General features: G+C 39.7%; 1 pseudogene; it reads left to right on the forward strand.

Moving 5' to 3' along the window:
- Positions 1 to 13983: 13983 nt before the first annotated feature.
- On the forward strand, positions 13984 to 14586 carry LOC150054788 (large ribosomal subunit protein uL5 pseudogene; annotated as a pseudogene).
- Positions 14587 to 15211: the final 625 nt, after the last annotated feature.

The raw sequence follows: 15211 nt of genomic DNA on the forward strand, positions 1-15211 counted from the left end.
GTTCCATAATATACATGCACAGGTATGTTGCAGTAACTCATTCTTTGCTGAAGGAAGAAAATAAGAACTAATGGGAATATTCAAATCTCTTGTGTTTCAAGGCTGTTTACATCCCCTAGAGGTCTTAAAGGAAAAAGGGAATTTAAAGAATATCTCTTCCAAATCTTTGACTTGAAAAAGATGTAAACCAGGGAAGATCAATAGCTGTTACAGGCTCTGTCAAAGCTAGATTGCTTGCTGCCACCTCAGTACACATGCTGTCATTAACTCTTCACAATTACTTCTACAGCATGGCCCTTTTACCACTAAGTGGAGGCTTGGTGAAGTGAACAGAGAATTTGAATCCAGGTACTTCTAGCTCCTCTGTGCCTGCAAAGTCCAGTTTCCCGGAAGAGGAGGTAGCCATGGATATACAAATCCTCCCTCCATCGTGCCTCAGCTTCCCTGCTTTATCCTAGACAATGGACCAACCTAGACCACCACCTTACAAAACCAAGCGGCTGACAGCTCTCCTAAGGGAGGATGGGTCAATGAGCACTCTGGACATTCATAAGTTTCTCCTCTCTGGAGGGTGCTTTGACCCTCTCCAAGGAGTTTTAAAAGTAATCTACTTCCACAAAACCATCTGAGATTTGGGTAAATAGGTACTCAGGTTTTGTCACTTAGTCATTCATTAGCTCATACTTCATACAACTAGATCTTTGTAAATCAAGTTGCTACTATTGTATTATACTTTTAAAAAAACTAGGTCTTACTATGCAGCCCAGGCCTTGAACTTGCTGTGTTAGCACAAGCTGGCCTTATATTTATGTTCCTCCTACCTCCATCTACAGAGGTAGGAAAACTGTTCATTCCACATCACCATAGCACAAATTATTCTTTTAATTCTCTGTACGAGTATCCTATTCCAATGGGCCAGCACACCAATTCCTTAAAGAAAATCATATCCTTGTTCAAACAACTTTCTCTGCTCAAAGTTGGCTAATGTGCCCTTATTAACAAGGAACATGAGAGGTTTTCTCCAATTCAGAAAGGAACACAGAAGTAAAGGAAGACCATATTATTTACTTTGTTAAGAATAGATAGTTGAATAGTAAAAGTATTAGCTGTGGGCATAGGATTTTCTCAGGGGTTTAAGTGAGCTGGTAGAGTCAATAAGCATCTTTGTGCTCTTTATGATATCCATAAGCTTGACTCTAACTCCTATTTCATTTCAACAGTCTGTGTTCACAAATTACACCACCTCAGAATGAGAATGTTCATCTACTGAGGGGCATCTGGGTTGCTTCCATACCTTAGCAAGGGTAAATAATGCTGCAATGAACATGGTTGTGCTGGTAGTTTTAGTATGGCCCTGTTTCGGGATATTTGAGTAAATGCCCAGAAGTGGAATTACTGCATCAAAAGGGAGCTCTATGTTTAGTCTTGTGGGAAATCTCCACACTGCTTTCCAGAGTGGCTGAACAAATTTGCATTTCTACCAACAGTGTAGTAGTGTTCCTTTTTGGCCACATCCATTCTAACAGTGGTAAGATGGAATTTCAATGTGGTTTTGGATTTGTAGTTCTTTTGTGGCCAGAGATATTGGGCATTTCTTCAAGTGTCTATTGGCTATTCTTATTTCCTCTTCAGAAAAGATTCTTTCCTCCCGCCCTTCTATCTCCTTGCCTGTCCTGGGACTTGAACTCAGGGCTGAGCGCCATGCTTGGGCTTTCTTAAGGCTAACACTCTACCACTTGAGCCATAGCACCACTTTTAGCTTTTTCTGTGTATGTGGTACTAAGGAATCAAACCCAGGGCTTTGTGTATACTAGGCAAACACTCTACCATTAAGCCATATTCCCAGCCCCTAGCCTACTTTTTAATGAGGTGATTGTTTCTTTGAGGGTTTGTTTTTTGGGGGGGGGTAATTTTTTGAGCTCTAAGGATATTTTAGATATGAAAACCTTCTCTGTTGTATGGCTAGTGAAGATCTCCCAATCTGTGGGCTTTCTATTTATTTTGCTGTGTCCTTTGCCATGCAGAATCTCTGTGTTTTAATGTAGTGCCATTTACTCAACCTTCCTTTGATTTTTTTTTTGTTGCTGTTGTTGTTTCTTTAAGTAAGTTTCGACCTGTGCCAAGGAGCCCTAGTGTTTCTCCTATTCCTTCCTGGAATGTTTTCAGGGTATCTGCTTTTACCTTGAGGTCTTTGATCCATTTAGAACTGAGTCGGGTGCAGGGTGATAGCGATCTAACTTTAGTTTTCTATGTGTTTAGCCAATTCTGCCGGCACCATTTGTTGAAGAGGCAGTCTTTCTCCATTTTTATGTTTCCTTTGCTTCCTTATCAAACATTAGGTTGCCATAGGTCTGCAGGCTCATTTCTGGGTCTTCAATTCTATTCTACTGGTCCTGAGACCTGTTCTTGTGCCAGTATCAAGCCGCATTTATTACTACAGCTTTGTAATAGAGTTTGAAGTTTGGTATTGATATTGCTCCAGCACTGTTCTTCCTACTAAGGACGGTTTTAATATTTGGGCTCTTTTACTATTCCGTATATACATAATGGAATTCTATGTTTCCATCAGAAAGAATGTCATCACCCCATCCATAGGAAAATGGGAAGACTTGGGGCTGGGAGTTTGGCCTAGTGGTTAAAGTGCTTGCCTAGCATGAATGAAGACCCGGGTTCGATTCCTCGGTACCACATACATAGAAAAAAGCCAGAAGTGGTGCTGAGGCTCAAGTGGTAGAGCTCTAGCCTTGAGAAAGTCCAAGGACAGTGCTCAGGCTCTGAGCTCAAGCCCAGGACTGGCATAAAAAGAAAAAGAAAGAGAGAGAGGGAGGGAGGGAGGGAGGGAGGGAGGGAGGGAGGAAGGAAGGAAGGAAGGAAAGGAAAGGAAGGAAGGAAAGAAAGGAAAGAAAATGTAAGACTTCTATCTATGTAAAATAGCTAGACCCAAAGAACCATAGGCTACATGGTTTCCCTCATGTGTAATAATTAGTGTATGTCTAGGATAATCCTAGCAGATGATCCTCAATAGCTCAATAGCTACATACATATGACCATATAAGATGATGCAAATCAAAATGAACTCCAAGATATAGAAACAAGAGGATTTTCTTTGTTGTTATTTTTTTAATGTACTGGGTAAAGTTATTTCTTTTTTCTTTCCTTTTTTTAACTTTTGTTTATCCCCAGTTGTCACTGTATTTGATTTTGGTACCCTGTGTCTTATATAAATGTTTATCTGAATTGGGAAAGGAAAGGGGAACAACAAACTGGTGAGACAAAGGACAAAGGGAGAACCAGTGCAACAGCGACACTCACAAGACAGTATATTGGAGATGAACTTTACAACTTGGGGGTTTAAGGGAGGGAATAAGAATGTAAAGTAAGAAATGTATTTATTCCCTTACAGATGCAACTGTAACCTGTCTGTATACCACCTTGACAGTACAATTAAATTATCTTTTAAGGGGGGGGAGGGAAATGGGTACCAAGACATGTGAAAGGGTATCAATGTACGTGAATTAATGCACCTTCTATCTGGCAAATATCATGTAACCCTTTTACTAATTACAATAAAAAAATAAAATAAATAAAAAATAAATAAATAAAATAAAAAAACACAACCATTAAAAATTATCTTTTAAAAATCACGAGTTTAATCTTGTGTGATTGTTGTTCTTAATATACTATGTTATTTCTCTTCACTTTTTTTGCCCTTATGGTTAATCTCATGTTGTTACTGTATCTGAGTTTGTTACCTGGTATGTTACATACACATTTGTGTGCTTGAAATAGGGAAGGGTAGGGAGGAAACAAGATGATTGCGAGGGGTGGGAGAGGGAACTGGGGACAAAAACATGAGAAGGAGCATCAATGTGTGAGAAGTAATTAATCTACTACATGACGAATGTAACTCTAACCCCTCTATACATTATCCTGACAATAATTTTTTTTAATTCTGCTTTGGCTAAACTGACTCTATTTCTAGATAACATCACCATACAATGAATTCCAATTTTTTGACAGCAACTCTCCTAAACTCAGGTTCTTCCATCCATACAACCTTTTTTCTCTTTCTCATTCTCTCAGTCTGTTTATGTATCTCTTTCATAAGCACATACATATTCACATGTAGACACTCATGTCTGCCTACATCCACACTGGCATCCATAGTACATACATACATACACACACACACACACTCACACCTATAACACATAACACATATATTCATGCACAAAATGTACAGAGGGTATGCACTTTATGCACAACTCTTTGGGCTAAAGACGAAAGATTATACTACTAAAATATAGCATTCTCCCACTAAGAATTTGTCATCTACACGACATCCTTTTGACCAGTTAACCAACAAGAATAGCCTCTTGTTTGCCACCCCAGCTTCTCTCCCTGTTTCCCAGAATCCATAGCTTTTTTAAATTATCTTTTAGTTGTACAAAAGGGTTAGCATTGGACATATCAGTTTATAAATACACTGAATCTCAATCGATATCACTCCATTGTCTCATCATTCTCCCCTACCAGTCTCCAGATCTTTTGTGTGGCAAACTGAAACTGTATTGACCCTTTAAAGTCCAGTGTTCTCTGCTTATCCCTAAATGGCACTAAAACCACTCCTTCTTGGAATAATTCTGGTAGCAGATGTCAAAATAAGACAGCCTACAACCTTTATTCCTCTTATTCTCCACCTTTGTGATTCAATAAAATGGTTATAGGACAATAAAGAAGTGCTACCAGTAGGCAGAAGCTTTTGGAAAAGAGTCTCCAGGGGCACAGAAGATAGGAAAGAGACTTGACAAATAGGATTGCATCAAGCTAAGACGTTTCTGCACAGTAAAGGACATAGTTACAAAACTAAAAAAGCAGACAACTGACTGGGAGATGATCTTTACTAGCAATACATCCTACAAAAGCTTAATATCTACAATATGCAAGAAGCACAAGAAAATAACTCCTCAAAGCAGAAAAATGGATGGACCTAGAACAAATCATGTTAAGTGAGGTAAACTAAGCTCCAAAAGATGAATAACATGTTTTCTCTTATATGTGAAAGCTAGATCTAAAATACACCAGGACATAATAAATTATACAAAACTCTAGACATTCACACAAAGTGAAACCAAAGGGGAGGAACCCTGAGGCACAATGCATCCATACCTCTGATCATATAATGATTATTGAAATGAACTCCAGAAAATCAAACAAGAGCTTTTCTTTTTATCTTATTTGTTTCTTATCTTTCTTGAGGGGGGATTGGCAAAGGGGGTCACAGAAATGGTGAGTAAATGAGGCAGTGGAACTCAGGAGACACTACATTGAAAATGAACTGTGCAGTTTATGGGAGGGGACAGGACAGAAAACCTGGGAGAGAACAAAGGAAGGGGAAGAATTGTCCAAAAAGAAATGTACACATAACCTGACTTATGAAATGGTAAGCCCTTTGCACATCACCTTTATAACAATTATTTTAAGAGAAATTCTGTCAGGATTTTTAAAAGCCCAAAAATAAATGGAATCATTAAATAATTTTAAGATCATTCCATGAAGGTATTTACCTCATATAAAAGACTGAAACTGTTGTTCAACCCAGGGATCCTCTGTGTTCTTTGGCTTAGAACCTAAATATGTGGAAGGCCTCAGCTCCTCCAAGGAGGAGCTGGTGGTCCCTGAATGACAAGATTTGAAGCATAGAAGGCAGATGTTTGGTAACACATGGCAAATGCCTGTAGGAGTAGCCCAGGGCATGATTCCATGTCAGAACTGAGGCAGCAAAACACTCAGTGGAGCAAGAACTAAGGGACACCTTGCCAAGAAGAATTGATTTCTAGATAATTCACTAGGAGTGGGCAAAGAGGGGACAGCTGGTGTGTTGCTTTGCAAACCTCACTTTGATCATGCCAAACATCCAAACTGAGCAGGGGGAGCGGGGAGAAGAGAACAGAGTTGTCAGCAGATGCAAGTTCAGAGCACCAGGTGTCACTTTCTAGTAGCCAAAAGAGAGAAGAGGGAGGAAAGTATCCATGAGCTGAAACATCAGACCCACTCTGGATGGAATGCACAATTTTTGTGCATTGAAGATGGACCAAAAAAGTACCACTTCCACTTCCTGTCCACCTTAGCCCTCCTCCTGATCACTCAACACTTGTCCATATATGCTTACTCATGAAAGACCATCCCTATTGCTTTTCATCCCCATGAGACAGCCAGAATGCGTCTATGCTTCTCACGTATTCTTGCCCCGTGAGAGAAATGCTGCCTTGATGAAGCAATTTCAAGACTTCATCCATCTTGTCCAGGGAACAAGAAAAGCGGGTGGAGAGGTAAGGTGCAGGTGTACAATGTATCTGTATTTTTGTCCAAATATTTGTGTGTTGGATTTAGAAATCATTCTCTGAGTGTGCCTGCTTCTTCACATTACAAAAGGAGTAGCGTAGCCATGTGAAAGGCATGAGGGCCCCGGAAAGTCATGAAGGAAATGGAACTTATTCAGTAAGAAGTACCCGAAAGGAGCTATGGCAACAACAAGTAACAACAGGAGGAAATGAAGTCTCATACTCTTAGGCAGTGCTAGCTGCTCTCCTGCAGACCTCTAGCATCTCATCGCAAAAAGCTCAGAATGCAAAGTATAAGATGCAGACAGATTCTCAGCCTTCTGATCACTCTCTTTTGCCTCTGTCTTAACCATACTGGCCACCTATGTCTGCATCCTGGGCTGCCTTCCTACCATCCAAATGCAGAGTATCCCAGAACTTAATCACTGCAGCTCTCATCTACAATACATCAGTTTGAATCCCTCGCTGATCTCAGCCTGTGGCAATCTGTTATGGCACACCAAACTGGTAGGGACTAACAACCAGTAGACAAAGTAATAGCTTCTTCCATTGCACTATCGGGGGCATCAGAAACAAGGTACCCCTGTCATCTGTGCCACCTGGCACAGGTTCCTGGAGTAAGATGAGTATTTGAAAGGTACCCTACCCCTTCTGTGCAGTAATGCAGTTTAGGAGATGGGTGTGAAAATAGACCCTCACACCACATAAGGCAGGAACAATACAGCCAGCAATTACTTTCTGTCATTTATGAAGGGTAACCAGATCAAAAGGAAATGTTAGAGAAATTCAAAGAAAAATAATCATTTTTCATTATCTTTTTTTTTTGCCAGTCCTGGGCTTGAGCTCAGGGCCTGAACACTGTCCTTGGACTTTCTCAAGGCTAGAGCTCTACCACTTGAGCCTCAGCACCACTTCCAGCTTTTTTCTATATATGTGGTACCGTGGAATCGAACCTGGGTCTTCATGCATGCTAGGCAAGCACTTTAACCACTAGGCCAAACTCCCAGCCCCATTTTTCATTATCTTTAAGCAGTCATACACAGGAACTCATTCACCTCACACTCTTAGACCTTCTCCTTTCTTTATTTTGCTTAGCCATTCATTCAGTTTGCATAGCAAGCAGTAAGTAAATCTTCCTGAGGCAATATGCCTAGGAGTGTAGTTACAAGGGTAAGTAGATCGGAAAATATTAGCAAGTTAATTGGTTTTCTTTTTTTTGATGAAATAAGTTTTACAGAGCAACCACCTATCTTTCAACCTCTCATAACTACTCTGATGTCTGATTCTGAAGAGTGTAGAATAAGAGCATATCCATATATGTATATACACATATAATATATAATATATATATGATATTAGGATCCTTAATAAGAAATAAATTTTTTAAAAGAGTGGAAATAAATGAGCTTGGATTTTGGATTCAGACTTCTTAAAGTCCTCAATGTGCTTTTTACTGGTTGAATCCCATTGGCAAACTAATGAACTCTGGAATCCTCATGATGTGGACACAGTGAGGGTGAGGATTTAAAGGATGAAATGGGTTGACATAGGCAGCAGTCTTAATATTTTGCTTGGGTCAGTGTATTTAACTTAGCATTGTTACTTTTGACTAGCTTAGTCTGCAGCCCCTCTTAGCCCATGAAACAGAATCAAGGACTGGAGATGCTATAAGAACCACCGGTGAACTATGGAAAGCAGTATGGCAGTGCCTCAAAAGGCTAAACATAGAGCTTCCCTATGACCCAGCAATTCCACTACTAGGCATTTACCCAATTGTCCAGAAACTAGGGCATACTAAATCCACTAGCACATCGATGTTCATTGCAGCATTATCCACCATAGCAAAGATATGGAACCAACCTAGATGTCCCTCAGTTGATGAGTGGATCCACAAGATGTGGTATTTGTACACAATGGAATTCTATGCTGCTGTCAGAAAGAATGACATCGCCCCATTTGTTAGGAAATGGAAAGACTTAGAAAAAATCATATTAAGCGAAGTAAGCCAGACTCAAAGGAACTTAGACTCAATGGTTTCCCTCATTCATCATAACCAGTAGAAACCTTGGGCTCTAATAGCAAAGATTTGCAACAGAGCAAAAACTTGATACATAAGGCCATATAGTATGAAGCTAATTGAATGGACCTCTAGGTTATTGAAACAAAAGCCATACAATGAATGATTGCTGTCCTTAAGGTGCTATGTTATCTCTCATCTCTTTTGCTGTTCCTTTGTTATCTCATATTGTCACAATATCTCACTTTTTTATCTGATATATTGGATACATTTGTATTTGGTTACTTGAAATTGGACAGGGAAGGGAGGAAAACCAAGAGGGGGAGTGGGGGGGAGGGTAATGGGTACCAAGACATGTGGAAGGGTATCAATGTATGTGAATTAATGCACCTTCTATCTGGCAAATATCATGTAACCCTTTTATTAAATACAATAAAAAATATTAAAAAAAAAAAAAGAACCACCGGTGAGTCACAAACATCAGCAATTCCAAAGAACTAGCGAGAAATTCAAACCCACTGATCCCCCAAATTCCAGAGGTGGAGTCCCAGGAGTTTTAACCCCACATTGAAGGGGATTTGACACAGGCTAAAGTTTGAGGACCATTGTGAACTGTGACATCTACCTGGAAAAATCCTGGGTATATTCAACGAACTGTATTTCCTAGCCTTTCTCCCATTACATTGGATAAGAGTTCACTGGCTTAGCATGTTTGCCACGAGGTTCTTCAACACGTTTGAGAATTTCTTGTCATTGTCTCTATCATTATTATTTTATATCTATCTTTGGAATCTTGAGTACATAGTACAATCCCATGCAGAGTATTTGCTCATTCAAATAGGTGTCCCCAGTGTTTCTTAGAGAAAAAAAAATACTATGCATGCAAAATATAAAAAATACCTTATGAAAGTTAAAAAAAAGAAAAATGATCATTTCTCAAACAATGCTACAAAAGGGAGATATGGTTCATCCTTACATCCCTGATTAGCTAAGGCATCTTAAAGTATCATGTTAGAGATAATAAGTAAGGCCATACCCTAAGATGGTTTGATTCTGATTTAGAACTTGAGTCTGTTTATGGAAGTTCCAAGTAGGCAAATTTGTGTGCTCAATATCAATTAATTCTAATAATTGTAATAATTCTAATTAATTCTAATAATTATAGTAGGGGCATCTGTCCTAAGAGAGACCAAACAAACCAAACCATCACCTGGGAAAGATACAGCAAGTTTCCAAGCTACTTCCAAATAACTCATGGATTTACTTGATCCTATTTTAAAGAGGATACCACTCATTTCTATGTTTGTGAAACAATAATTTCCATAAACCCACGGGCCATCAGAAGAAGAAAATGCTGTAAGAAAAAAAAAAGGCTATATTGATGAAAAGAGCTTCCAGGCCAAACCATGCCATTTTGTTGTTCAGATCTATAGTCAAAGGACTAGAAGTCTTACTCTAGGACTTTGATGGTAGAGGAAAGATTACTGTCACTAATCTATAAAATTAAAGGCTTATTTTTTTCTCTGACTGATACAGAAATGCACTTTTTTTCTTCCTGTGTCTTCATTTAATGGTTGGTTGTAGTTGCCACAGCAATCTGAGCTGAGGCCTGATGCCCAGGAGGCATCCAATGGCCCCTGCTGGGTAACAGTGAGTTTCCAAACTTGATTGACACTCGAAGCTTCTCTTCAGTGACTTCGGTCAGTCCGTCAGGAGTGAACTGTGTCTGGCTTTCATTAATATAATAGAGATTGAAGCCCTAACCTTTAAAAATGTTTTAATAGCTTTAAAATAATACTACCTTATACCTTATAAATACATGCATGTGTACAGACACAAATACAATGTGAATAAGGTAAGATCATCTGAAATTTCTTTTGAATAGGAGTTTGGCCATCAATTCTACTGGAAACTTACGTTGTTGCCTCCCTTATGTGAGAACTATAAAGTATTAATTTAGTTCTCACAACACACCAGCCACATATGTTACTTGTTATCATGCCTACTTTACTGGTATTCTATTTGACAGATAAAAGATGCATTGAAAAAGAAATTCCAGTCACACAGAGTAGTGCAATCATGATTCAAATCAGGGCCCCTCTTTCCAAAATCTGTGTCCACTTAGTGGCCACACAGTGCCTAGCAACACCACACTTTCAAAAGGCAACATGGCACTTCGTGGTGTACATGTGCCACCCTGTATTATTTCAACTCCTTTCGATTGCAATTAGATTGTCACTTACACTTGGCAATTATGAGCAACATGGGACCGACATGGTTGAATATATCCCTTGTTAACTTCATGAAGCCATCACCTTTCTCAGAAGACAGTTCTCTTTGCAATAGGGATGCTGAGTCAGAGGGTTTATTCTGTCCTTCACAAAGGCTTACCTTCCAATTCTGACCTTCCACATTTTTTCCTTTTTTATTATTTTTATAATTGTTGGGGTAACGATTAGAGGGTTGCAGTTACATTTGTCAGGTAGTAGGTGCATTACTTCTCACACATTGATACCCATTCTTATGTTTTCCCCCCCATTACTCCCCCCACCCCCTCCAAATCATCTTGTTTTCCCCCTTCCCTTTCCTATTTCAAATAAATAAACGCATATACAATATACCAGGTAACAAAGTCAGATAAAGTAATATGAGATTAACCAAAGGACAACAAAAGAGAAATAACAGTACATTAAGAACAAAAAATTATTCATAATTAAGCTCTTGTTTCCATATCCTAGAGTTTCTTTCATTTAGTCTCATCCTATATGACCTTATGTACCTAGGTTTTGAGCTACTGTAATCCTCTGCTAGGAGAGTCCTAGATGTATACTAATTATTACAAATTAGGGAAACCCAGATGTCCCTCAGTTGATGAGTGGATCAAGAAGATGTGGCACTTATACACAATGGAATTCTATGCTGCTATCAGAAAGAATGACATCACATTTGTAAGGAAATGGAAAAACTTGGAAAAAATCATTTTTTTGACATCAGGTTTATCGAAGATGATTTCACCTTGATGTCTTGTGAGGATTCCCCTCCCCACCCCAAGCTTTTCCTTATGCTGCTATTTCATCAGGGTGCTCAGCTTTTCCTGGTATACTTTTCAGTGGTTTCCCTATGTACATGCCAGTGTGCATAATTACTAAGAGGTGCCTTCTAACTTTTAGCACAGCCCTACTTTCCTCCTGTTCTAAAAAGCCTTTAAAAATATTCAAATATTCAAGATTCCTTTGCAGGTAAGTTTCAAATGTGATGTCATCCCATCACTTAGCCACACTAATAGGAGAAATGGAAGACATTCAAGAGGCCAGTGGGGTATATATAATATTTGTATTTGCTGGTCTGTATGTAGAGTAAATGGACTCAGCATGGCATTGGTAATGTGAAAGTGGATGAAACTCAATGTCACACAGGGCCATATTTGACCTGCTGGCCTATAAGTTTGCTGGCCCATGTTCTTTACCTTGTTTTGTGTTCATCTATGGCCTGTTTCCATGCTTACTATACTACCACTATGTTAAATCCCTTCTCAGAAACCACCAAGAGTGGAGAGTTGGCCATCCTCGACAAGATGATGCACACACACACTTTGCCAGAAATCCATTCCTGCATAGGCCGGCCTGTTACAGTCTTCATTAATTACTGACACTACTCTGGTCCTTCCACTGAAGCAACTATGTCAGAGGGTAGACAACAGAGAGCCCCAGACACTAAGCCCTTCCTGAAAGAAGGTAAACAAATGAGGTGAGCATTATCCCTAGCTTCTGTCTACAAGTAAGGCCTGAAAGGAAAACATCACCTTATCCAGATTGTAAAGATACTGTGGAACTGTAGATACAAACATCAGAATTAAATGGGGTCAAGAAACCTGAAATCCACAGTACAGAGTACCTGAGGGAAAGGAGTGTAAAGGAAAAGTCAGAAACTCCATCAAAACACACACACACACACACACTCACACACACGGACATATTTAGAAACTTAACTGGCAAATGTGTTCATTTTGTTACTTCATGTCCATATAACATCAGTAGGAAGCACATGGTTTTAAGCTGACCTTTTCAACACTAACAGGCTATACACTTGAAAAATTACTATGAACTGTTTAACAGGAAAAAAAGAAAGAAGCAAAGGAAGAGAAAGAAACAAGGGAGGGGGGAGGGAAGAGGGGAGAGAGGGAAGGAGGCAGGCAGGCAGACAAAAAGAAAATAGCTCTAGTGTTTCACAAACATTACGCATAATGAAAATTTCACTCATACAATCTATCATCATTTTACTGTTTATCATGTACATATTTTGACTTATATCAAGTGCCTCTGTCACATAGACTGATCAACACTTCTTCCTTTACCAATTAATACAGAGAATTACATCAGTAGGCTTCCACTATTGACCCACCTTGGATTTGTTGAAAACAGTCCAGTTTGGGCCATGGTATCATCTTCTCACTCACTGTCTAATTCTATTTCCCTGTCTTTCATTTGGCGGTTGCATTCAATATTCTTAACAAAGACTAGTTAGAGTAGCAAGTTGCTCTTGAGTGTTACCCTCACCCATTTTTATAACCTGTGTCATGCTTGCTTCCTAAAGATCATTCAGAAATTTCACTGTGTATGCCTAGGAACCACTGGACCCTCCATCATATGAAATTGCCCAAATGGAAACTGTACTTGATAGTTTATGGAAAATAATTCCATTATAATTTCCATCTGTTGGGATATTATTTGCATTTTAGTTTGTGGGCTATGGGAAAATGATTCAACATTTCTAGTTCATATATTTTAATATGATTTAAATTCAAAGGGAAGTTCATTCACTGAACAAACCTCTTAATTGTACTCATCACAGTGGCCTTCCCTGACCACCACCTCACCCCAGTCTACTACAGTCGTTGATAAACCTCAAAAACACAAACCAGAGAACCCTACATGCTACAGGGGCCCAAAACAACCCTGACTATACATTCAGAATCATATGGGACATCTATAAGATAAATACCAAGCCAGTCAAAGCAGGCATCAGTGTTTTCAGTCTCCTTAGATGCCCCTAAGATACATACAGAGTTGAGAGCAATTTGGCTCTGAAAACATGAGAAGGAAAAAAATCAAAGCCTTTAAAGGAATGTGGTCATAGGCGCAGGCTGAGATCAATAGAATCACTTTGAGGACATTCCAAGAAAAAAAGTTAACAAGATTCCCCCCATTAAAAAAAAAAAGCCAGGATAGTGGTTTATTCTTGTAATCCCAGATACATAGCAGACAGAAGTAGAAAAGTAGTAAGCTGGGTGGCAGTGGCTCACAGCTATAATCCTAGCTACTCAGGAGGCTGAGATCTCAGGATTTGGGTTCAAAACTAGCCCAGGCACAAAAAGTCTGTGAGACTCTTATCTCCAATTAACCACCAGAAAACTGGTGGTAGAGCAATAGCCTTGAGCTGAAGAGCTCAGGGACAGTCCCCAGGCCCAGTGTTCAAGTCCCATGACCAACAAAAAAAGAAAGAGAAAGAGAAAGAAAAAGAAACAAAGAAACAAAGAAATAAAAGAAAAGAAAGAAGCAAAGCCTGGCCATGGGAACAATGAGAGATCTTATTTAAAAAAAAAAAAAGTTTTTCCTGTCTCTATCATGGCGGATCAAGGTGAAAAGGAGAACCCCATGCGGGAGCTTCGTATCCGAAAGCTCTGCCTCAACATCTGTGTCAGGGAGAGTGGAGACAGGCTGACCCAGGCAGCCAAGGTGTTGGAGCAGCTCACCGGGCAGACCCCAGTGTTTTCTAAAGCTAGATACACTGTCAGATCCTTTGGCATCAGGAGAAATGAAAAGATTGCTGTCCACTGCACAGTCCGTGGGGCTAAGGCAGAAGAAATCCTGGAGAAGGGTCTGAAGGTGCGGGAATATGAATTAAGAAAAAATAACTTCTCAGATACTGGAAACTTTGGTTTTAGGATCCAAAAACATATCGATCTGGGCATTGAGTATGACCCAAGTATTGGTATCTTTGGCCTGGACTTCTATGTGGTGCTGGGTAGGCCAGGTTTCAGCATCGCAGACAAGAAGCGCAGGACGGGCTGCATTGGAGCCAAACACAGAATCAGCAAAGAGGAGGCCATGTGCTGGTTCCAGCAGAAGTATGATGGCATCATCCTGCCTGGCAAATAAATCCCCCTTTCTATCCAAAGGCCAATAAAATGTTCTCAGTGAAAAAAAAATAAAAATTTAAAAAAAATTTTAAAAAAAAGCTGGGGAAATAACTCAAGTGATAGAGCACCTGCCTAGTTCAAAGTCCAGTACTGCCTCTCAAAAGACTTGAATCCTAAGGCAACCAGGCTCCAGTCAGATCCACGGGTCTGATGTAGACATTCAGTGCTACATACAAAGGCTTGGGTCTCTAGGGGTCTGAGGCACCAAGATTATAACAGCACCACTACCTAAGATAGGCTGCAAGCATTAGAAATCTCAGGGAAAACATAAACAAAAGCAAGGACAGAGACACTCCAGTGTTCTCATAGTGGAGGTGAGAAGGGCTGGAAGCACAAAGAGACATTTCCCACCACACTGTTCTCCTCAGCCTTTGCCCAAACTCAGTGGCTGCCTTTGGAAGATGTAGCACTATGCAGGCGAAGTCTCTCATTCTGTCTCTACATGTGCTAACCTGCTAAACATTTCCAGTTGCATGTATAGCTCAGAAGAAAGTCTCTCAACATCTAAAACGAGGGTGGAATCCCTTCCTCTCCATTTCTCCCAAGAACTTCAAGTGTCTTCCTTTAACTTAAAAGGTTATAACCTTTATTTTTTGCTTCCGCTTTTCGTAAGATTTTGATTTCTAGTGCTGGTGACATGTTAACTCATCA

The sequence above is a fragment of the Megascapheus bottae genome, chromosome 14, assembly GCF_031878675.1.
Source record: "Megascapheus bottae isolate mThoBot1 chromosome 14, mThoBot2.hap1, whole genome shotgun sequence".
In the NCBI taxonomy this organism is placed as follows: domain Eukaryota; kingdom Metazoa; phylum Chordata; class Mammalia; order Rodentia; family Geomyidae; genus Megascapheus; species Megascapheus bottae.